Raw genomic sequence first — 26004 nt, 5'->3', positions numbered from 1 at the left:
ATATCCAAAATACATTCTGAGCCATGTGCTCATTTTTCTCAAGTCTTACCATTTCTATTTTGTAAGGAATACTCCATTTTCTCTTAGTTTTATCAAGTTATCATTGTGTGTCCTTCTGATATAGTATGATGTATTTTGAAATTACTTGTTCACATGATATGTAATATTCTGCACATTTTCTCACATTTTCCTAATTATGTTTAAGAAATTTGTTTTCCATAGACTTGTTAGACATATAACTAACTCCTGAAATTCATTTATACAATTTTACTTAATATGTCTCTTTACACATTTTTCTGGGCTTATATTATTTTGTGATTAAATCAGTTGATCCTTGTTTCTTATTAAGACTTTGAAGGATTTCAGTTTGGGATTTAATCTTAATATAGTGCAAAGAGAGGATATAAATTTTTCTTGACTTGCTCTCCAGATACATAATTCTTAATTTGAAAACACGTAAGTACTGTTGAATATTTTTACTTTGTCTATGTATTTTTATCTCAACTCAATTTCTGAAATAATCAGCATCAATCACTTTTTAATCATATTTTCTAAATTTGCATTTTTTAATTTTTAATTTTTAATTTTTGTGGGTACATAGGCATATATATTTATAGGGTACGTAAGATATTTTGGTAAAGGCATGCATGCATAATATTCACATTATGAAAAGTTGGATATTCATCCCCTAAGCGTTTTTGCTTTGTGTTAAAACAACTCAATTATACTCTTTTAATTATTTTTAAATGTACCACATTTTTTTTCAATATCAATTGAGCAAAGTCATCTGTATTTATCTACACCTGACTTAAACTGAGCTGATTTGCAGTCAACTGTGATATAAAATTTGGATCTCTGATTTTGAAATAGTATCTTTTTTGGGGCACAACTTTAAGAGATTTTATTTTTGGCAAACCCATTGAGAGATAATCCTGTTTGGCTGCTGCTTATTTGACATTGGTTGGCTTAGCTTGTGCTTGGCAGAATAAATTGAAGCTACTATGAAAAAATGTACCAACACGATATCAAAATACATTGGTCATATAATAGTATCAGCTATATCAGGATTAAAATATCTAAAGGCAAATTTCTTAATTTTTTTCTTTGACTTGGAAAATAACAAAGTTGTCATTTTAGTAACAGTCCTAAAAATATTCTAGCAATATCTAAAACAACACATAAAGAAACCAACTAATAATCCCATTTTATTATTTAGTTACCTTAAATATATTACAATATATTTAATGTCAATTTTATATCAAACTAAAAATACGGAAATAAGTTTCACTATAGATCATTTAAATCTACAAAGTTCCCTAGGGACTAAACAAAAATAAAAACAAAGCAACAACAACAACAAAACACCAGCAACTAAAACTACTTGGAATGACAATCTTTTCTTCTTTAATTTCCTGTAGCATTGTGTAAATAAGCTTTGGTTTTTATGCTAGCAAATACAAAATCAACAGACCTTCTTTTTCTGGACACAGATGCTTGCTTAATGAATTTGGAACTGGCCTTGCCACAGGTGCAAAGAGTCTAGGAATGCTTAATTGCTTGTTCTTGCAAAGCCCTGGCAGACTAAAACCAATATGTTTTACTTGCATGTGTCCCTTAGAGAAGCTTGCTTATTCAAGCATGGTCTACATCTCTTCTACCTTTGCATGTCAACATGTCTTGACAATAAGATTGTGCTGGGCATTTAAAGTAGTAAAGAGCTTGCCAGTTATTATAAGAAAACGACTAAACCAAGTATAATATTGACTGGCTAACATCAAGGGCTCAACTTTTTACTACTTGGTCTTTCGCATCATACTTAAATATTGTATCTGAGATGTCTGTAAAAACTATCTTTATTTTTTGTTTTATAATACCTTTTGTTAAGCCAATGTTGACCAGTAAATTGTGCACTATTCGTATATTTTCCAGATGATTCTGTATATTTCATAAATTGTCTATTCTGGTTGGGTAATGAAAATTATTATTTAATAAATAAACATCAGGGCAGCTTAGCATATACTATTTTCATGTTTAAATATAAAACTATACATATAACCTGCTAAAACCTTTAGTTTAACCTCAGTAACTAAGGTAAACTAAAAAAATGAAATTGAGGAATAAAACAAGAAACTAATATGTGGCTTCTCAAAGGGAAGTTGTGCTGTTTACTGACATAATTATTTTCATAGAAAAATAATAGTACTTACAACCCTTTGATAACTAATATAAATCATGGTGTTATGTATACTCATATGCATGTACATATAAGTATGTTACATAATATTTATTATGAATTACATTAAAATAAGTAATATACATTAAGTGAATGTAATTTTAATTTTAATTGGTTAAAATATATTTTAAAATCATTCAAGAAAAGAAGAAGATAATGTAGTATAAAAATTAAAATGTTATGCCAAATCGGATTATATTATGAGGAATAAGATTTCCTTCTCACAAATGGTTTTCATTTATGGCAGAGAAAGTGTGAGTTGATAAACAGGAGTGCCTTCAGATGAGCCATAGATAACAGTATAATTACATATGCTGCCATGAAAATACCTAATCTTTATGTTTAATGACACAATTTTATGTTCCCTCTAAAACAGAAAAATAATTTATGTTTTAAGAAAAGTTGCAAATTTTTCAAGACTGTATCAATATTTGGCACATTTTGGCAGGATGGGTGAGTGATTTTCAAATTTCTGCAATGAAAAGGAGATGAAAACAAAAGAATTGAGAACTTTATCTGAATTCAGAATAAGTGCCTATAAGAAAAGAAGGAAGAGGAAGAAAGTCTTGGGAGGACTCATGAAACATCTAAGAAATCACCATACTATTAATGAAAGATTCACAAGAAATGCACAAAGCCAAAAGGAGTTGTAGTTTTGAACTTTCATCATGTTAGTATTCTAAAGCATTGCGCTGAACAAATACCTGGGCTTTATGAGTTACTATTATTATTGTCTAATATTCTTCTCTTAAACATTAATTTTTACCTCTAGAAGAACCTCTTCTTACAGCACCCTTTCCTTTGTGTTTAATGTATTATCTTTTTGATTACGCTTGGTGTGGTTATCTCTGCACTTGTGCCCCATATTTATATATTTTCACACACACATAACAAATAATAATCTCTATATAAAACATTTTACGAAGAACAATTTGATATAAATGTACTTACTGTTTACTTTTGATCCAGAATTATGTTTTCAGTATTCTGTTTTCATATAATATTTCTTCTTTATTACTACCTAATATCCTATCGAAAACATCCCTGTAAATTCTACACTGTAATCTGCAATAATCTTTTGCTAATAAAAATTATATAGCAAGAAACATCCTAATTTGTGTCTCTATGTTCCTCTGTGCAAGGTTTCTCTGGCATTAGTTATACATATATTTATATTATATTAGCTCTCTAAGTAGAATAAATCAGTTGTGACAATATTTATTAAGCTCAAATCTCTTCTGAGTAACTCTAAAATAAGTTCCTACTTCAGATATGGGTTTTGCATAGAAGAACCACTAAGGACTTTCTTTTCTCTGGTGTACATTGATGTTGAGTAAAAGCACTTACTAAAATTTTAAGCCTTCTGTGAAGCTGTGCTGGTTGGTTGCTGTGATTAGCACTTCCTTTCAAGCTGAGTAATGATATGAGACCAACTTTCTCCCTTAGTATTAAAACAACAACAGGCTTAATAATAAAGCAGTGCAATAAAGTTCAGTCAATAGTTTGCAAACATGTTTTCCCTGAAGAAGAATACCATTTTTTTTGTGAGAAAACAAACAAAAAAAAACTGCTCTGGGACCATGGTGGAATGACAGAGGAGTGGAATGATCATAACCTATTAATTACTTTTATGAACTTATTTATATTTTTCTTGATTTACCTGTTTTTAGGGACTGCATTTGTGTATGCTATGTATTCTATAAAATGTACAAATCAAAATTTTCATAAACTTGTTCAGAGTTTTCTAAACCTGGACAGATTCAGGTATAAAATTTTGCATATTAACTATTAGAGCATCCGGCACATAGTAGTCTTGTAAGCCATGTTGATTGAGATAACTGCAGGAGGTAACTCAAGATAGTTTCAACTTTTTGCCGGTGCCCTAGGTTCTTGCAGTCTTCCAGGATATAAATTAAGAGAGATCACGAGACACAGCAATGAGGAGAAAGTTTATTCAGCTTGTGCACAAGGGAGCCAGCACCAAAAAAGGGGAAAAATTGGGGCTGCTTCCTGAAAGCTGTGCAGGAGTCAATTTTATGGGGCTTTCCTATGGGGAGGGATGATGTCAGGGCATGTATAGGAAGGCTTTTTCTAGCATTTATGCAGTGGCTCAGTGTGCTTCTACATACATTGCGTGTATCATTAACATTTTAAATCTCCATCTTGGGGCATAATTTTTAGCATTAAAATGAGGAAGGCCTAATTATAATTTGAAATATGAATCTGACTGCACGTAAAAGGGTCCCTGGGGAAGTCCGTAGCTCCCTGAAAGGAGGAACTTGTGGTTAGTGGCTTCTTGAGTCTTTTGTTGGTGATTGGCTGGAAGTTAGGTAAGCCACAGCTTAAGTAGAGGCTTTTGTTCTTTTTCTCCAAACCACATTAAAAGAGAAAACAAGATAGCCTGCCTATCTCAAATCTTTTTTTCTCTTTTCATTCAGTTCTACAATTTTACATATGATCTGTATGCAAATGATTTACAAACTACTGAATTCAAGGCATAACAGATGTTAGTAAGGGAAGGTGTTTAAAGCATGGAACTTGTAACTGAGCTTGACAAGGAGAGTGAGGAGAGTAAGGGGTGATTAGAATGCACAGGTAGATGCCTGAACTGTATTGAGATATTGTTGAAATCACAACAGTTGTTTTCTATCTGAGTAAGAAACCAAAAAGGATAAAATACTACGTTTGAGAGGGGGAAACCCTATATCCAAATTCAGGACATGAATAAATGAGTTTGTAGGGAGTTCTACTTGGGAAGATTTTTGGAGTTCAGAAAGAAAGGAAATGAAGTGGATTTGATACTGTGTAGATTGTCTTTGCTGCTATTTGAGTCATTCTAGATAATAGTAGGTCATGAGATTGAAAAGAAAGATTAGGTCAAATTCCAAACTTTTCACAGAAGTGAGGTTTTAAAGAAATGAATAGATAAGAAGGGTATGGAAATATAGTCATACAACCAAAATTGTATCTGTCTCAAGGGAGTAGTGTTAGTTTTAAGAAGACAGAGCAGGATTGATCTGATATTTTCATTGAGAAGAAAGAAGACACAACCACATGACCCTGATGTATGTGAGATACTGTAAAATAACCATCTTCACCTTAAGAATGCTGTAGGGAAAGAAAATTTCAGGGAAGTGGGCCACATTTCAGTTAAGGTATGCAATTGAAGAGGACATTGATAGAGAATTGAGTATATAAGAGTTCTATAATTAGCACAATGTTAAGAGAGATATAAGTCCATGATTTGAGGAGAGAAAGAGAGTATAGAGAAGAAAACAGAAATCACTAAGAACATATAAATAAAAATATTAAAAATTATTTGGAAGAAGAGTAGTCAGTAATATATTACAAAGGAAAGTCAAGCATGGTGTATTTAGAGTGACTTTTCTCAGACTTATGGATATTTATTCTTCACAACATTGAAATAAAGTCTTTAAGGGTGATCTTGTGGGATTCAGTGTTTCTTTAAACTTGGTCTACTGTTTCAGGCAGTGATGATGACAGACAGATGCAAGATTGGCATTAAGAGGTGAAGCTCAAACTCACAATGTTGAGTTGGGAGAACAAGTGAACAGGAGTGGTGTCTGAAATATATGAATGAATGGCAAAGTAGGGGGAGCTTTCTTGAGAAGGGTATATAAAGCAAAATACTTTAGCCTGATAATCTAACATAATAGTAAATTTGGTTTTACAGCAAGACTTAACACAAATATTCTATATCGAAGTACGCCAGTTATAATTTGTGTATAAATGAACTTAAAACCTTATTTTAAAGATTCTAATTCAGTAGATCAGATGTAGTACTTATGATATTGCAATACTTGCAAGTCACTAGGTGATGTCAATGTTTCTGTTCCTTGGGCCACATTTTGATTAACAAGAGCTTGTATGGCTTATGAATCACAGGTGAAATTTCTGACAAATAGCAATCAGAGATATCAAACGATAATACTTTCATTAATGTTGGGAGTTTCACTGTCATATTATTAAGGAGAAAAGTAATGTTATCATGGGAAGTCAGAGGAATTACACAGCAGGACATATCCAGCAACAGATATGGAGGAGTAGGGGAGTATGGGTAGGTGGAAATAAGACTATAGGTTGGCTAGAAGACAGGGATAGTTTAAGTGGATCCATGGATCCTACAGGGCAGGTCAGTTGAGAGCTTTAAAAATCATATCAACTCTGCTAACATTCTGGCTAAGAGGCAAATAGAAACATGGACAACACCAATAAATATTTTATTTTATGATTGTTATTGACTACATTTGCAACATAATTTATAAATCCATTATAGTTTTATTTATTCTTTTTTTCTTCTCTAAAATTACTCTCTTACATGTCCTCAAGCCATTAATCTTGGCTTGCTCTGGGATTTCAAACACACTTATTTTACCCTCCTTAGATAAAAATTTTCTTCTTGTTAAAATCTATACTTTAATTAAAACATATCTAATTTGATATCTTTCTAGAATATTTTTGTTCCTCCTTAAACTTTATATTAAATTTGGAGTCCCTTGTTTATTTTTCTTAAAATGCTTATGTTTGGTATTTAATACACTTTATATATCTCTCAAAATAATTTGCAAATTTTTTATATAGAGCACAACTTCTCAACTCTGAACGTTAAAATTACCTGGAGAGATGTAAAAATGTACATCCTAATTAAATTAAATTAAATTAAATGAATAATGACTTATGCCCTACCTTTATCCCAGATGGTTAATTTAATTAATAGACTCAGTGCTGGCAGAAGTTAAAATCTACACTGATGGCTTTAATGGGAACACAGAGATGAGAACGATGCAAATGAAATATTTTCTAAGGCTTAATTCTCTGTCTCCTCTATATATTTTATGTAACCTACAGATTCATCTCTGGGCCTTAATCAGTATCATAGCAATTTTTTCACTAAAGAAATTGCCACTGTTACCGTAGCAATCAGTTTTGGTTTTCATGAATGAGAAACAACATACAAAAGCCACTCAGTAATATTTATAACTTTTGGTTGTCAATAACTTTGATAAAATCTTTTCTTTAAGAAAAGTATGTAGTAGCTAATCACTTGATCCAAATAACTTGAATGCTAAATCACAGACAGCTGTGTCCATATCCTTCTCATTGTTTTTTTATGATAAATACAGCAATAAACTACTATAAATAAAATTAATCTAATATGTATATGCACACAATAGGAGCCTGCTGAAAGTTGGGCTGTTTTTGAATCTACAACTCTGTTTATATGCTTTTTGTGTATAAACATTCACAGATGGGTACACTTTATTAAGAACACCTGCAGAAGATTGTGGGCAACATTTCAGAAAAATCTTGAATTATTTTAAAATTAATGTCATACCACCTGCTGATTGATGATTTTTGTAAAATTTTACTTAGGTAATTGTGCATTACGGTATTAAGATTTGTTCACTGCCAGAAGTGGAACTCGATATGGTGAACTGTTGTTTTGGTCTTTCCTTCATTCCTTTATATGTTAATTTCTTCATGCCTTTATTTAGTCAATTATTACTGCATGGAAAGAATTCTGTAAAAAGATGAACAAAGTACAAATAATTCTGTACAAAATATATTTATTGCTACCTTCCTGGTGAACAGAATTAGATTATGTAGAAACTTGGACAATTCCTTTTCCCTTTTCTCTTTACTTCAAATTCAATCTTCCTTTTCTCTGCGCTCATATTGTTCCTACTTAAATTATGACATGTTTACATCCTGAATTAATTAAAAAAGAAAGGGAGCTGCAACACACTTATTTTCATATAATATTTTCTCACTTTACTTATAATTAGTTTCTCAATCTATGTGCCGCTCTACTCTGGCCCTATCCTTAAATTTGCTCTTGCTTCATGCAAGATTTTGAAGAAAGGTTGAATTTACCCTGTTACAGAAAAGAAGTCCCAAGAAGTCCTGAACTTCCAAAATTGCTGTGGCTATTGCCAAGTGTTAGGTTGGTACAGAAGTAATTGTAGGTTTTGTCATTGCTTTTAAATGGCAAAAACCGCAATTATTTTGCACCTACCTAATAGAAAGCTGCAAGAGCATTAGCATATTAATGAGATAATAAACCATCTCCTCAGATGTATTGTTAAATAATTTTGTAAGTAAAGCTATACCTGTATTGTGCTTCAACAAAGCCATATTTGTTTAATAGATGTTTTTCATATTTCTTCTTTCATGTTCTTTGAAATTGTTTGGCAAAACAAACAAAAAAAGAAATATGATTCCATTGTCTGTATTTTATTGAATACATTTGATGTTCTAATATCTTAATACACTTCTTGGGTGCATATCAATTAAATAAAGATTATAATACACCCTTCTCTGGTGAATATATATTTTAGCAGGAAACACCATCAATAAATATTATTGAAAGGGAAGGTGCTGAACTTTAGACTTATTTGATGAATACAAATTGTAGTTTGTCCTCCACCGGGGAAAATATAAAGCATAAATGAAAGTTTTAATTTATTATTTGTACAGCATAAAGCTTTGGTTATTAAATGTCAATTTATTAGAAAAAGAACTGTTGCGTTTTTAGACTGCACAGTCACACACTACTTTTTTATGTTTTAATTATAAAGGACGCCAGGAAGGTTGTGTAAACATATTTCCTTTAAACTCGAAAAACTTCCATACACTGTAGAAATTGACATTGTTTCACTTGAAAAGTAACTCAGGCTTGCATCTTTTGTAGGATAAAAAATCAGCTTTCATTTTGCTGCTTTTTTCTCATTCATTTTTGTGTGGGTAACATACACATGACACAAAATTTACTATCTTAACCACTATTAAACGTACTGTTCAGTGGTTCAGTGTCCTGTTCAGTAAATATATGCATGATGTGCAATCATCATCACTATCCATCTCCATAAACTTTTTATCTTTTAAAATAAAACTCTATATCCTTTAAACATTACTTGCCCATTATCGTCTCCACTTAGCCCCCGGCAACCACCATTTACTTTCTGTAGTTAGGACTTTGCTATATATTCTGTATTCCACATACATAAGTGAAATCGTAGAGTGTTTGTAATTATTTGACTAGTTTATTTCACTTAGCATAATTTCTTCAAAGTTCATCCATGTTGTATCATGTGTCTGAATTTCCTTCCTTTTGAAAGGCTGAATGTTTTATTTTATGTATATGTCATAATTTACTTATCCATTTATTTGTTGATAGACATTTGGGTTGATTCCACACTTTTACTATTCTGACTAATGCTGCTATGAACACGGGTATACAAACATACTTTGGAGACTCTGTTTTTAATTCTTTTAGGAATACATCCTGGAGTACAACTGCTGGATCATATGTTATTCCTATTTTTAATTTTTTGATAAATCAACATACAGTTTTCCACATCTGCTGTACTATTTTACATTCCCAAAAAGGTGCACAAGGATTCAAAATTCTCCACATCTTTGATAACGCTGTTGTTTATTTTTGATAGTCATATAAATGATTGTAACTACTGAGTGTAGTTCTGGCTTGAATTTTCCTAATGATTACTAATATTGAGCATCTTTTTAAGTGCTTATTGGGCATTTGTATATCTTTTTGGAGAAATTTATATGTACGTTGCACGTGTTTTAAAGGAATTTTTTTTCTTTTGTTGTTTTTATTGAGTTTAGGAGTTCTTTATGTATTCTGGATATTAATCTCATCAGATTTATGAATGGCAAATATTTTCTGTCATTCTTTTGGTTGCATATTTATTCCATTGCTATTGTATTTTAATGCACTTTTTTTTATTAATTCCAATTTGTCTATTTTTCCTTTGGTTGCCTGTGCTTCTGGTTATAGCTAAGAAATAAATGCTAAATTTAATGTTGTGAAACTTTTGACCTATGTTTACTTCTAAGACCTTTATAATTTTAAGTCTCACATTTAGGTCTTTGATCCATGTTGAATTAACTTTTTACATGGTGTTAAGTAAGGGTCTACGTCCTTTTTGCATGTGGATATCCAATTTTCCCAGTTCCATTTGTTAAAAAGACTGTCCTTTTCACATTTTGACACCTTTGTCAAAATAATTTAATAATATATGTGACGGTTTACTTATGAGTTTTCTATTCTATATTATCAGTCTGTATGTAGGTCTTTATGCCAGTACCACACTGTTTTGATTATTGTAATTTTATAGTGACTTTTGATATCAGAAAGTATAAGTCCTCCAGCTTTGCTCTTCTTTTTCAAGATTGCTTTGGCTATATGTGGTCTACTGAGAGTGCATATTTATTTTAGAATTTTTTTTCTGCAGAAAATTATTGGGAATTTGGCAAAGATAATATTTAATCTGTTTTGGGTAGTATTGATATCTTAGCAGATTTAAGTATTACAATTCATAAAGATATCTTTCCATTTATTTATTTATTTTTTATTTCTTAGAGCAACGCTTTGTAGTTTTTATTGTATAAAACTTTTACCTTCTTGATTAATTTCTAGGTATTTTATTTGGGGGCTAATGTAAATGAGATTTTTTAAATGTATTTTTTTCAAATCTTTCATTGTTAGTGTATAGAAAAGAAAGTGAAAATTGTGTGATGACTTTCCATTTGAAATTTTGCCAAAATTAATATATTAGTTCTCATAGTTTCTTTAGGGATTTCCACATATAAGATCATACCATCTGTGCACAGAAATGATTTGACTTCTTCCTTCCAATTTGGATGCCTTTTATTTTTTCTTCTTGTCTAGTTGTTTGCCTAGTTCTTTTTGCTCATGTGTCCAGTACTGTACTGAATAAAGGTGACAAAAGTGGGTACCATTGCCTTGTTCCTTTATCTTAAAGAAAAAACTTTCAATCCTTAACAATTGGATACGATGTTTGCTGCGAGATTTTATATATAGCTTTTATTATGTTGAGATAGGTTCCTTCCATTCCTAGTCTGTTAAGTATATTGATTAGGGTAGTAAATCTTGTCAAAAGCTTTTTCTACATCTATTGCAGTAATTATAGACTTCGCTTTTCCCCCCATAATTTGTGAATTACTTGTAGTGCATCGCTTAATTATTGTATATTCAACTGCCTTTTTATTACAATAAATTCCCCTTGGTTATTATATTAATCAGGGTTCTTCAGAGATATAGGACCAATAGGATATATATATATATATATATATATATCTTAGATATATATATCTTATAGGATATATCTATCTTAGATATGATATATATTATATATCTTGTATAACATATAATATATAGTATGTTATATGTATATGTTATATGTTATATATAATATATAATACATATATAATATATAAGAATACATTATTATATATTATATATATAATATATAAGTTTATTAGAGAGAATTGGCTCACGTGATTACAAGGCAACGTCCCACGATAGGCTTTCTGCAAGCTGAGAAAAGAGAGAAGCCAGTAGCTTGGCTCAATCCAGTCCCAGAGCCTCAAAAAGAGGGAAGGTGACAGTGCAGCCCCCTTAGAAGCTAAAGGACCAAGAGCTCCCTGGAGGCTGCTGATACAAGTTCCAGAGTTCAAATGCTGAAGAACCTGGATTCCAATGCCCAAGGGCAGAAGGAGAGGAAGCCAGTGTGTGGCATGAGAAGACAGAGAGAGAGAGAACCAGAAGACTTGGCAAACAAGCTTATCCCCACTTCCACCTGCTTTGTTCTAGCCATATTGGCACCTGCTTGGATGGTACCCACCCAAATTGAGGGTAGGTCTTTCTCTCCCAGTTCACTAACTCAAATTTCTATCCTCTCTGGCAACACTCTCACAAACACACTCAGAAACAATACTTTACTAGCCATCTAGGCATCCCCCAATCCACCAAGTTGACACCTCATACTAACCATCACAGTTATGATGTATAGATATTTTAGTAGGCTGCTGAGTTAGCTTTGCTAGTATTTTGTTGAAGATTTTTTCAACCAATTCCACAGGAAATGCTGGTATGTGGTTTTCATTTTTTGTAGTATCTTTGACTTTGGTATCATGATAATCCTGGCCTCACATAGTAGGTAAGAAATGTTCTCTCTTCTTAAGTTTTTTTTTAATTTCTTAAAATAATTGGTGTTTATTATTATCATTAGTAGTAGAAGTGATACTTGGTAGAATTTAAAAATGAATCCATCAGGCACAGTAGGATTTTCCTTTTCTTTATGAGGAGATTTTTGATCACTGATGCAATCTCATTACTAGTTATAGGTCTATTTAGATTTTTTATTTGTTTGCAATGTATTCTTGGTAGGTTTTGTGTTTCTAGGAATTTGTCCACTTCATTTAGCTTATCCAATTTATTGACATATAATTTGCCATAGTACTCTCATAATACTTGTATTTCTTTTGAAACAGTAGTAACATCTTCACTATGATAATTTTAAATGATACTTTTAATAATTTGCATCTTCTCTGTATTTTTACTTTTTCCATCTAAGTGAAGGTTTGTCAATCTTTTTGATTCATTCAGAGAACCAAATTTTGGTTTCATTGATTTTTTAAATTGTTTCTTCTATTCTCTATTTTTGTTACCTCTGTTCTAAATTTTTATTCTTTTTTTTCTTCTAGTTTGGGGTTCTGTTTATTCTTATTGTTCTAGCTTCTTAAGTGTTTGATTTGAGATGTTGCTGATTTTTTAATGTAAATATTTATAGCTATAAATTTTCCCCTTAGGGTTGCTTTTGCTGCACTGCATAAGTTTTGACTTTTAAAATTATTTTTTATTCATTTCTAAGTTTTTCTGATTTCCTTGTGATTACTCCTCTAATCCATTTGTTACTTGGTTCTTCAAGTGTATTGCTTAATTTCCATAAATTTGTGAATTTTCCAGTTTTTACTTCTAATATTATCCTATTGTGATCAGAGAAGATACTTTTTGTCCTCTCTTGTAAAATATATTGAGACTTAATTTATGATATAATGTATGGTTTGTTCTGAAAAATGCCCCATGTGTATTTGAGAAAAATGTGTATATTATTATTATTCGGTGGCATGTTCTGTGTATATCTGTTGTGTCAAGTTTGCTTTATTGCTTTGTTTAAATCCTCTATTTTATTACTTATCTGATTATTCTATACATTATTGTGAATGGGGTATTGAAGTATCCAACTGCTATTGTAGAATTGTCCATTCGTCTCTTTAGTTCTGTCAGTTTTTGCTTTATATATTTAATAGTCTGTGATTCAATGCATAAATGTTACAATTGTTATATCGTCTTGCTTTATTGGATCTTTCATTAATATAAAATGAAAGAGCTCTTTTATCTCCTGTAAATTTCTTTTTAAAGTCTTTTTTTTCTAATATTAGTATAGTCACTCCTGCCCCCTTTTGGTTACTATTTGAAAAAAATACCTTTTTCCATCCTTGCATTTTCAATCTACTTTTGTCTTTGGATGTAAAGTGAATCTCTTGGAGACAACATATTTTTGGTTCATAATTTTTTAATTTATTGTTCCAATTTCAGACTTCTTATTAGATAGTTTAATTCATTTATATTTATTTAAGTAATTATGGAGATGAAAGGACTTACCTTTGTCATTTATTTTTTTTTCTTTTGATCATACAGGGTTGTTTTTTATTTATTTATTTTATGTTTGTTTTCTTTATGCTCTCTTTTTCTAAATTACTGTATTCTTTTGTGTTTAGTTGATTTTTTCTAGTGAAATGTTTAAACTTTTTTCTCATTTACTTTTGTATATGTTTTATAGGTTTTTGTGCTTAAAATGGGAGTTAAATTTAACATACTAAATTTATCTACCAACTCAACTTCAATAACAGACATAGCTTTGCTTTTTTAATACTTTTATATTCACCCCTTTGCCTTATTGATTGTCCCGTCTTCAAGTTTGGTGATTTATTCTTCTACCAGCTCAAATCTGGCTTCCAACCTTTTTGTAGATCTTTCATTTTAGTTATTCTATTTTCATTCCAGAACCACTTTTTGGTTTATTTTTAAGTTTTCCATCCCTTTCTTGATATTTCCATTAGTTCATATCTTGTTTTCCTGACTTTCTTCATAACATTCTTTAGTTTTTAAGCATTTTTAAGAGTGTTGTTTTAAAGTCTTCCTATAAGTTCTTTTACAAAATCAGTTTTTGTTGATGTATTTATTTCTTTTGGATAAATCAACCTTTTCTGTTTCTTTGTGTGTCTTATAAATTTTTGTAAAAAACTGAGCATTTAAATCTAACAACTTGGTGATACTAACTGTGAAAGTTAGCTTGTCTGTCTTTCCCAGGGATTGCTGTTTTTTGTGTGTTTGTTTTGTCTTTTTCATTATTGTAGGCTGTCTTTACGCTGAAGAGTAGCCTGAGGTGTAAACTTCAGGTCTTCTCATATCTTCCCTGAGCCTGCACTAGTTCTTGGGCATGTAAGATCTTTCTTATTTTCTTCACATATGTAGTTACTTTTGAATGTTCTTATATTTATTGTCTGGCTCCCAAAAGGGACAGAGATAAACATTAATGGAGGATAGGGAGAAACACTAGCTCTTTAAATCCTCTGGAAGTTACTTCAAGCAGAGGTGCAGAGGCTTACAAAAAAGGGGTAGGGTGCAACAAAAATAGCCACCAAACGTTTTGTCTACACTTCTGAGATTGGAAAGAGCAATTTGGAATCTGCACACCTGTCTCTAATATTTTGGGAACAGCATGCTTTTGATATATCCTGGCTTCTGTAAGCTACATATGAGCTTCTCATGGAACACAGGTATGGCTGCCTGTCATGGTGCTGAAGATGTGGGATGGTTAGCTGCTATTGTACTAAAACCTAAACTTGACCAAAATTAATTGTAATTTATCATCCAAGACTATTCCCGGAAGTTTCAAACCTGTACAAGACTCTATAGTTCCAAAAGAGTTTTATTAGATAGATTGGGCCACTGCAGTTGTCTAGGTTGGGGAGACAGATTCCTGTGTTTCCTACTCTGTTATCTTTCTTGAATCTTCCAATTCTACTCTTGAGCTAAAATTTAAACTAAACAATTAACATTTTTATATAAAATTATACTATTCATTGGTTTGATGATGTCCCATTATCTTTTTTAAATTAAATGCTTAGATTTTTTATTTTTTGCTATATCATCAATCTTCATTTATGAAAAAAACATTAAGTAACACATACCGTATGAGAGCAGCTGTGAGGCCAAGAATGACTTCAAATGAAGTTGTACTATAATTGAAGTTCACTTATTCCACCGAGTTGGAAAGCCCGTGTAAATCATCATGTAATTTCAAGGTAGAAAAAATAATTTATTCACAAATTATCTTTTGGTTTCGTTAATTATACTCAGTTTCAGTATACTGAGGTAGATTCCTCCTACTATTGAATTACCTTTTGACCAGTAAATCTAATGCTATACAGAAACGTTTTGCATCAGATTCATGTTTATATAATCATAGAGCTAGTCTCAAATTTATATGGATAAACTCAAAATAATCAATCACTGGAAATTTTTTAATCAAATATCATTAATTTAGAACTTATTAAAATTAGCTTTCTCTCTATCAAGTGGAAATGTTACCATTCTTCATTATGTTTCTCTGCACTCAATCCATTAACATCGTCTTGCTAGATTATAAAACAAAGGTGAAAATATTATCTCAAAATTACCATTGCTAAATATCTGCACAAAAAATAAAAATAGAAATGAAAGATGTAGATTTATGATATTCTTAACTCATCATACATTTGAATTAGCTTCTCTAATTTCAGAATTCAAGAAATTATCTAAGAAAACTTTTTTGAGAAAATGAAAATTAAGACCAAAATATTGTTTCCACGACATGATAGTAAAAAAAAAAAAAATAGAATCTGCATAAATGGTGTAAGAGGATCATACTGGAGGTTATGGAGTGTATATGGAAACTGAAGGGGTATATGAAAGGTGATTTTTTGCTTGAATCAATGTGTAAAATAATGGTTTTCAAAAAAATCCATTTGGCTGTAAAACATTCTGAAAAAAATAAGGAAAGTTTTAGATTCATATGTATCATTAGATGTCAGACTTGGTATAAAAGCTTGAAGCCATCTTTATTGTATTTTTATTTGCTAACAAAACTCAAGTCAATGCTTTGCAAATAAAATTCTAAAAAATTGAAGGCCAAGACCATTATTACAAGCACAATTTTGACAGTATAATGTAGTACAAAGTACCTGAATTTTGGGGTTAGAAATACCTTGGTAGTTATAAGTATAAAATTAAAATACATGGATTTTATTTCTAAGTTATTCATCTTCTAGAACTAAAAATATGTATCCCAAGATATTACATATAATAGTAAAATATCAAAATTAACATTTTCATGGTGACATTTAAAATAAATACTAAAATATATGATTGCAAAATTGGCTAAATTATTTCAAATATCAAGGGAAATGTTAACACTTTTTTTTCTTATGGAAAGATGTGTTTATATTTAAACTTTTTAAAATTTCCTGCTGCACATATATAAACTATTTTGAAAAAAATAAGCAAACCAGTTAAAAATTTCTTACATTTTTAAGATTTGTTTTTCAGGCATACAACATACATAAGAGGCAATACTGCAGAAGGAAAAGAAAAATTGACAATTTACAACTAATAATTTGCTTGGTGATAATTGAAATTTCACCAATTTTCATTCTAATCTTTGTTTCACTTTTTTGAAACTTTAAAAATAAACTTTACCTTATTTTAAAAGTTTAACATTTTAATTTTACAAAAATGGAATTTTTGTAAAGTTATTATGTGTTGAGCAGTTCAGCTATATATTTCCAACACTTGAAATGTTTTTAAATATACATTATTTTCATTGTCCTTCCATTACTTGGTTACTGTCAGTAAGAATGTGTGTGTGCATGTGTGTGTATGTGTGTGTATGTGTGTGGACCTTGAGTAATTAAAAGCACATTTTCCTAATGAAATAACACCAGTGTTTTATTCAAAAAATATTTTATTTTTATTTCATTGTTTTTTTCAAGACAAGTATTTCATCAGTAATAAAGATACTATTTATTTTATTAAGGCTGTTTATAAGAAGGCTTAACATATGAACAGCTTCTAATTCACTGAGTTTGCAAAAGCATGTTTATATTAATTTCAGTGCCAGATTGATAATACATGTTATGTGTGCACAGGAATTAGGTTTGACAGTCTTTTTTTAAAAAAAAAATAGTACTCAGTACCAAAGTTGTGGTAGACCTCTAGTTAGGATATAACTTCCTGATCAGAGGCTATAGACATTAACCAAAGAGAACTTGACCTTTTTATTGCAAAATATGGTCTCATTTATTTTCAAAAAAGTACTAAACATTTTTATAAGGTTATTACCAATTACTTGTTAAGTGTATATGTGAATAAGGGTTCTATAAGAGCAGGTTGCTTTTTCTTTCTATATCTTATGGCTTTTCTCCTTTGAATAATTTTTTGGTTGATGAGAAAACATGAGCTCACTTCTCAGTTTAAGAAGGTCTTGAACATCTGGCTCTTGATAGAGGAGAAACTTTGGCTCTGCTGGTCTTGAATTTTCTTTATTGAAAATCACTTTTGACTTTTTCTGGTCTGTACTGTTAGCAACCTCTGTCATGTTAAAGGAATTTCACAATTGCTCCAATCTGGTTTATTAAGGTTCCTCTTTGTGTTTGGTACCAAAGCTTGTCCATCAAAGAAATGTGATTTTTTTAAATTTTTATTTCCATAGGTTATTGGGGAACAGGTGGTGTTTGGTTACATGAGTAAGTTCTTTAGTGGTGATTTGTGAGATTTTGGTGTACCCATCACACAAGCAGTACACATAGCACACAATTTGTAGTCTTTTGTCCCTCAATCCATTCCCACCCTTTCTCGCTGAGTCCCCAAAATCCATTATGTTATTCTTACGCATTTGTATCCTCACAGCTTAGCTCCCACTTACGAGTGAGAATGTAGAATGTTTGGTTTTCCATTCCTGAGTTACTTCACCTAGAATAATAGTCTTCAATCTCATCCAGGTCCCTGCAAATGCCATTAATTGATTCCTTTTTATACCACAGTTTCTTTATCAACTCATTGACTGATGGGCATTTGGCTTGGTTTGACATTTTTGCAATACCTCTTTAATAATACCTTTAATAATACCTCTCTCTCAGAGCAAAAGGTAATTTCTAGAATAGAAAAAAATAAAAAGGGGAAATTTTTAAGGTAGCCTTGCAAAGGAAACATCAGATTGGACAATTAAATTCCAATATTCCAATCAGCAACATCAAAGAACATGAAATAAATATTTAATAATTTTATCAATTATTCAAAATTAAATATTAAAATTCCAAAATGCAAACTTTCCTAACATAAAGGAGTGCATATTGATCAAGGCCTATTTATTACATCTATATCAAAGTATCTTTCAGTTGAATTTTTGATCAGTTTTTATTATTTTATTATTTTGATCACTTATTCATTTTTATTATTATGATCACTTTTTATTTATTAAAAAGGGATGATGAAACATCTTCTTCTCTTTTTCAATTGACACACACACAGAGTTATATACAAATTTATTAGTAGATAAACCATAAGCTTAATTGAGATCTTTTTGATAGTTGGCAAATTAAAAAATTGCTCTTCAGCCTAGTCTATATTTTTTATCTTTTTCTGCAGTATAAATAAACTTTAAATGTAATTCTATATGTCAGGGTAAATATGCTACATTGTCCAGTTTGGGTTCAGTGACATTCATTAATTACATTGTAACAGAATTTTAGTTTAGGTATTCTACCTTCTTCCAAGAATTCCACATGCTTTTTGGTAAATTGGCTATATGATTCTTTGGAATTCCCTGAGAAATCTATTTTTGTTTGAAAAAAAAAATCTAATTAGTGCCTCTCTTAAAAGGAAAACTTTAGACAAGTTAGGTTTATCAGCGTTTATTTGTGCAAAGAAAAATTCATGAATCACGCAGCACTCTGAACAGGATAAGTTCATAGATTTCCACCCAGGAATGTGGGCAGGAAGTATTTATAAACAGAAAAAAGAAAAGTGACTTACAGAATTATCTTGATTGGTTACAGCTTGACATTTGCCTTATTTCAGTATGATCTGATCAGTTGGCAGCCTGTGGTTGTCTGAAGCTTAGCTGCTGTGATTGGTTAAAACAACTATTTGTTAAAATAATAAACTAAAGTTACTGTTTCTTGATATACTAATTTAGGTTGCAATTTGTTACATATGGACTCAAGATATAGAAGAAGCTTTAGGCCAGATCCAATTTAACACCTCTCATCATCTATCCAAAGTGATTGGTTAAAGGGTGGTGTTAAGCTTATTTTGTTGAAAGAGACATCAAGAAAAACTGACTGTGGCTCCCAGGAAAGAATCTTGATTAATATTCTAAGGCACATGGCAAGATATAAGGAAGAATGAATGCCACCACAATAGACTGTTGGCTGTCATCCTCCACCATAAAGAAAGCCAGCCTTAAGATGAACATATTCTACAAGACAATTTTAAAAGGGTGTCTTTTTCTGACATTGTTAAATATGGATCAGTGTTGTCATAAAGTTGACCCAGGATATAGACTTTTCAGTTAGCCAACATACGACTATTTTTATAGCCTATACAAATTGAATTTTCCTTTATTTACATCTAAATAATTCCCATTTGCAGCTAAAAACCAACTTTTTCCTTATTTTTTTTACATAGTGATACACATTTAAAGTAATGATATCTGTATGATAAACTTTAAAATTAAGTAGGCTGCTCATAGGTAGAGATAAATATATTACAATTTTCTATTCGTTTCTATAGAGGCTAAGTTTATACATAAAAAATCATCATAATTTTGTTTGACTTCTCCTGCTTAGTCCACTAATTTCTTGGATATGCTAGTAATCACATATTTCAAACAAAGGAAATAAAATACAGATGCTCCTTGATTTAAGATGGGATTACATCCTAAGAAACTTATTATAAGATGAAAATAATATGTTGAAATTGCATTTGATGCACCTAACCTACCGAATATCATATATTAGCCTAGTCTAACTTAAATGTGCTCAGAACACTTATATTAGCTAGCCTATAATTGGGCAAAATTGGCCGGGCGCGGTGGCTCACGCTTGTAATCCCAGCACTTTGGGAGGCCGAGGGGGGCGGATCACGAGGTCAGGAGATCGAGACCACGGTGAAACCCCGTCTCTACTAAAAATACAAAAAAATTAGCCGGGCATGGTGGCGGGCTCCTGTAGTCCCAGCTACTCGGAGAGGCTGAGGCAGGAGAACGGCGTGAACTCGGGAGGCAGAGCTTGCAGTGAGCCGAGATCGCGCCACTGCACTCCAGCCTGGGCGACAGAGCGAGACTCCGTCTCAAAAAATAAAAATAAAAATAAAATAAAAATTGGGCAAAATCAAATAACATAAATCCCATTTATAATAAAGTACTGAATATCTCATGGAATTTATTGAACACTGTACTGAAAGTTAAAACAATGGTTGTATAAGTACTAAAAGTAGAGTTTCTACTGAATGCATATCAGTTTTACACCATCATAAATTGAAAAACCATAATGTAGGTGACCATACTATATTTCATATTCTAGATTCTTTCTATTAAAAAAACAAAATTGTTTAATAGAAGCATTAAAAAGGTTAAAATTAATTGAGGATAGCATTTATTTACAACTTACTTATTCAGCATTACGAGAAGAAATTAAGTCTCAACTTCCTTCACTGAGGAGTGATTATTTTGTATCACATAAGTACATCAGCAGTTTTGCATCATCATAATATATTAACATGCTGTCTTCTAAAGCCAATACTTGCAGACTTGAATTTTGTATGCCTTTGAGATTGTTAGCACAATTGTAATACATATTTAAAAGTATTGTATTCATGTACATTGCTTTTTATATTTGGTTACATTTATATAATTCCCCCACCTCCACAGTTTACTGCATATCCTTGCAAGTTTCTGGTGATTATTTGGAAGGATGAATAAATCACACCCATCTGGCCTATACTTCAATAACTCATAATCGAAGAAATATTGGGCTAAAATAATTTATGTCCTCTAACTGGCAGTCGTAAAGTTTCGATGATGTTTCTCCAACATGTATCTTGATTGTAGATATATTAAAACATCTGAGTGTAACAGAGAAAATGAGGATGTAATATTTTAGCATCGGAATATAGTATTATAATTATTTAGACAATTTCTTTGTTGCAGAAGCAAACATTGCCCTTTCAGCATGATGCTGTACCTTCCCAATTTAGAAATCAGATAATTCAGATATGATTTGTTATATCAATAACATAAAATCCACTAAAGAAAGGCTAGAAAGAAAGTGGATTACGGAGCTACAAACAAATCTCCTCTTATAAATACATTTATTTTCATGTAAATTAACACTTATACCTATAAATGGGATCCTAATATTCTTTTAGCTTAAATACTGTACTTCATCTTATTAAAATTGTGAAGATACAAAATATTTTTATCTTCTGTTCATTAAAAGAACTAAATGCCTAGAAGTTATCTTGCTTCATTTCCAGGTATTTCACCCCTAAAATCTGAAATATCTGAACTATATACAAATGCTAATATAAACAACACTTTTAAATAAACTACTGTGAAGAGTATGTAATATGATTGACAAATAATATAGGTAAATAATATGCCTCACACTAAGTAAATATAGCAAAAATGCTTTTAAAATTATGTAATGTTATTTTAGCAGTTTTGAATACACATGCTTTCTTCTTGAGGATTTTATAGAACATAAAATTTGGATATAAATTGTGTATTAAAATGTCATATTTAAAATTCATTCAAAAATTGGTTGGCAGTGTCTTTTTTTTTCAGTTGAAAAACCCATTGATTTAGAATCTAACCACCTGCTACAGCAGATGAGTGCCTCTTCCTCTTTGAAAGGAGAATGCCTCAATCTGTGCTTTGGATCTCTTTGAACTATTTTCTATCCCACTGCTTATTATCTATTCTTTCTCTTCAATATGCAATCAGCTTCTCTCAATTTGATTCTTCTCATTTTTAAAAGCATCTTCTCTGTTCTCTTTATTTCAAAAATCAATAATCGTAGCAGCAGCAACAAAACTTCTGAATCCTACTTCTTCTTGTTGTCAACCTACTAAGCTTTCCTTCATGACTAACACTCTCAAAACATATGCCTATTCTTACTGTTTGTATTTTGTCACTGACGTGTCTGGCAATTGATTGCAACTGGCTTCTGTCTTGATTAATAACCTAAGCAGCTCCCACTACTAAACAAAGCCATAGCTCTGTGTTACTAAGTCCAAATCTCATTCTACCCAGAGTGTTAATCCCCCGCCCATTCATTTCTTTCTATTTACTTTGTTTTTTCTTTTACAATATTCTGATGACTTTTTTCTACCTCACTGGGTATTCAGTCACCTGTGCAAATCCGGTTTCAATAATAAAACCACGGTAAATTGAGTATCTGCAGGTCGGACCTAGAAAACCTTCTCTTTCCAATCTATACCTTCTTCCTGGATCTTCTTATCCAAATCTTAGGTTTTGAGATTTACTTTATTGAAAGAAAACTTACAAATGTATATCATCATTTTAGTTATCTCCTCAGAGCTCATGATGGAATATGCTGTTTGGTATCTCCGTTTGTCTTAAAAACACTTTACAAACAACATTCTAAAGGATAAAAAAAATTACACTCAAAAGACATGTGTAACTATTCTGTTATACAGGACAGTAATTTACTTTTGTCCTTCTCCGCCCCATCAAACTTCAGCTCAACATCAAACTCTATCAAACTGAACTGTATTATGTCTATTAAATCTTCACATTTATCTTCACAATGCAACCCCCTTCTCTCCTGTCTCTTTCTTATATAGATACACACACACACACAAACTAGTCCAAGATATTTTCATGTGTCTTCTAGAATATTAGTTATTCTCTTGAACCTCCTTTTTTTGCTTCCAGCCAATTCTCCATTTCTGCATTCAGAATTCCAAAGTGCAAATGTTATCTGAAAAATAAGCCCTTCATTAAAACATTTAAATGGCTCTTCAATGCCCTCAGACATAAAAAAAGTCTTTAATATTTGTCCCATGAAGTGCTGTGTGATAGGCCCTCTAGTTGTCTTCCCAGCAGATTCTCACAATGTGATACTGTGAGGAACGCTATGTTAAATAAACTCACTTATTAAAGTCTAATAGTACATTCAGAAACATGAGTGGGTCATAAATATACACCTACATAAATGTTCATGAAGTGATTACATGTAAGCAACCAGAATATTCTTGAGAAAAAGACCTTAAGTGTAACCCAGAAACCCTCTCATACTTTCTGCTAGTCATCCCACTTTCTCCTGAAAAGTAACTATCCTTGTATATGCATGATAGATTAATTTTATGTTTGAAATATATGTAAATAGAACCATATATTATGTCTTATTTTATTTCTGGCAAATTTTATTCAAGATTAGATTTATGTCTTCTGTATAAAATAAGTTATTTATTTTGTCAGTAGATGGTTAATGAGCATTTGGGTTACTTTTGTATTTTTAATTACTACAGTTAATATTATAGCTAGCCTTCTTGCACATGTCTTTTGATACATGTATCCATGGGTTTGTGTTATCTATGAAAGCAGGTATAAAACTCTGGGGACATAGTGTATTTATACACTCACTTTCATATATGCTGAAAAGCTGTTTTCTAAAGTGGTTGTACTAATGTAGAAGTAGATAAAACTTCTGTTATTTCACAACTTTTCCTGCTTTTAGCACTTTAGTCTTTTTAATTGTAGCCTGATGAGTATGTAGAAATACGTCAGTTCTAGTTTGCATTCTCCTTATTACCATTGATATAGTACAGATATTCATGTGCTTATTGACCATTTGCATATTTTATTATGTAAATGTTCTGTATTGAAGTTTCTTTTTGTCTCTGGGTTTCTAAGAATTTTAGTCATGATGGATATGAAATTTGGTCATCATATGATGTTTGGGCATCATATGTTTGTTCTTTATTAATTTGTTAATGTGTGAATTATATTTATTGACTTTGAAAACAGAAATCCTAGGTACATCTTTGGATTCTGTTTGCTAATATTTTGCCTAAGATATTTTTCATCCATGTTTGCAAATGCAATTGACCTGAAATTTTCATTTTTGTAATATTTTAGCAGGTTTTTAAATCAAGGTTATTCTGGAGTCAACATGACTCATGCTTTTTTCTCTGTTTTCTCTGTTCACGTAATGAACTATATATTTTCTGTTGCTTTATGTCTCTAGTCACAAATTCTCTCTTTCATTGTATAATGTCACTGTTCAATTGAAAATTTTTTTTTTTTTTTTTTTTTTTTTTGAGATGGAGTCTCGCTTTGTTGCCCAGGCTGGAGTGCAGTGGTGGGATCTCAGTTCACTGCAAGCTCCACCTCCAGGGTTCACACCATTCTCCTGCCTCAGCCTCCCAAGTAGCTAGGACTACAGGTGCCCGCCACCATGCCCGGCTAATTTTTTGTTTTTAGCAGAGACGGAGTTTCACCGTGTTAGCCAGGATGGTCTCAATCTCCTGACCTCGTGATCCATCTGCCTTGGCCTCCCAAAGTGCTGGTATTACAGGCGTAAGACACCGCGCCTGGACTCAATTGAAATTTAATACTAATTATGTTATTTTTCAAGTCTAAATTTTCCATTTTCCATGGAATTGTCTTCTTCTTCTTCTCCTTTTTTTTTTTTTTTTTTTGGTAGTGGGGTAGTAGTTAGCACTGTACCCGCTATTTGTGGTTCCCTTTTTTGGATCCCAGTACTTTGGTGAAACCAAAATGGTGAAAGTCTCCATTCTCCATTTTGTCATCTATTTCCTGAAAAAATTAATCATATTATTTTAAAACTCATGCATGCTAACCCCATTATCTTATCTCCACATCCTCTTCCTCCTCCTCCTCCTCTCCGTATTTTTTTTTTGTCTTGTCATTTGAAGTTGTCCACTAACATGATTGGTAGTTTCTTTTATTAAAACTGAATATTTGTATGAAAAATGGAGAGGTAATTTGAAGCCTGTCCAATGTTACCCTCTTCCAAAGGTTTAATTATGTTTTCTAGCATGCCATTACAGAAAGTACAGATCAACATATGGAACCGAGACAATCTGAAGCTGTATTTCAGCCTTTGTGAAGACTGGTTTATTGCAGATTCTATCTTACTTGGTTGTATCCTTAATAAAACCTTAAATGGAAATTCAGGATGTGGTGTTTGCCAATATCTCTACTATCTGGTGAACTTTGAATTCCAGTTTTTGAATTCTCTTAGCTACCACTTTTTGGTAAGTTTTTGGTCCTTTGGTTCATTCTTAAAAATTTAGTGGAAAACAATGAAGCAAAATGTAAGGCTTACTTCAGTGGTCTTCACTTATTGCCAAAAATGCTACTTCTCAAATCCTAGCTGCTTTAACTCTAAACTCCTATTTTGTGGCCATAGTCATGTTATGTAAAACTCCAAAACATGTCCTTCAGTATCCCGATCCTCTTCTTGCCGATTTCTATTCTGCTTCTTATTCTTTTGGCCCCACACAGGAAAATTAACAAATATCTTAAGGGACAGTATTTCCAAACAAGTAATGTTTCCCTTGATGCCTCTCTACTCCCCAGAATTCCAGACTCTCATGTCCTCGTTGCCTTGGTGGTTCTCTAACACTTTCACATAGAGTGTGTGTGTGTGTGTGTGTGTGTGCACGTGCGCACTCAGTGCAGGTGATTAAGGGGGCAGTTGGGGGGATTTTTGTGCGTTGCCATCCAACTTTTCTACCTGTTCCCCATAGATGTTGTTCTGAGCTG

This window comes from Symphalangus syndactylus, chromosome 4 (assembly GCF_028878055.3).
Source record: "Symphalangus syndactylus isolate Jambi chromosome 4, NHGRI_mSymSyn1-v2.1_pri, whole genome shotgun sequence".
NCBI classification, from domain to species: domain Eukaryota; kingdom Metazoa; phylum Chordata; class Mammalia; order Primates; family Hylobatidae; genus Symphalangus; species Symphalangus syndactylus.
Note: the sequence above shows the minus strand (reverse complement) of the source record.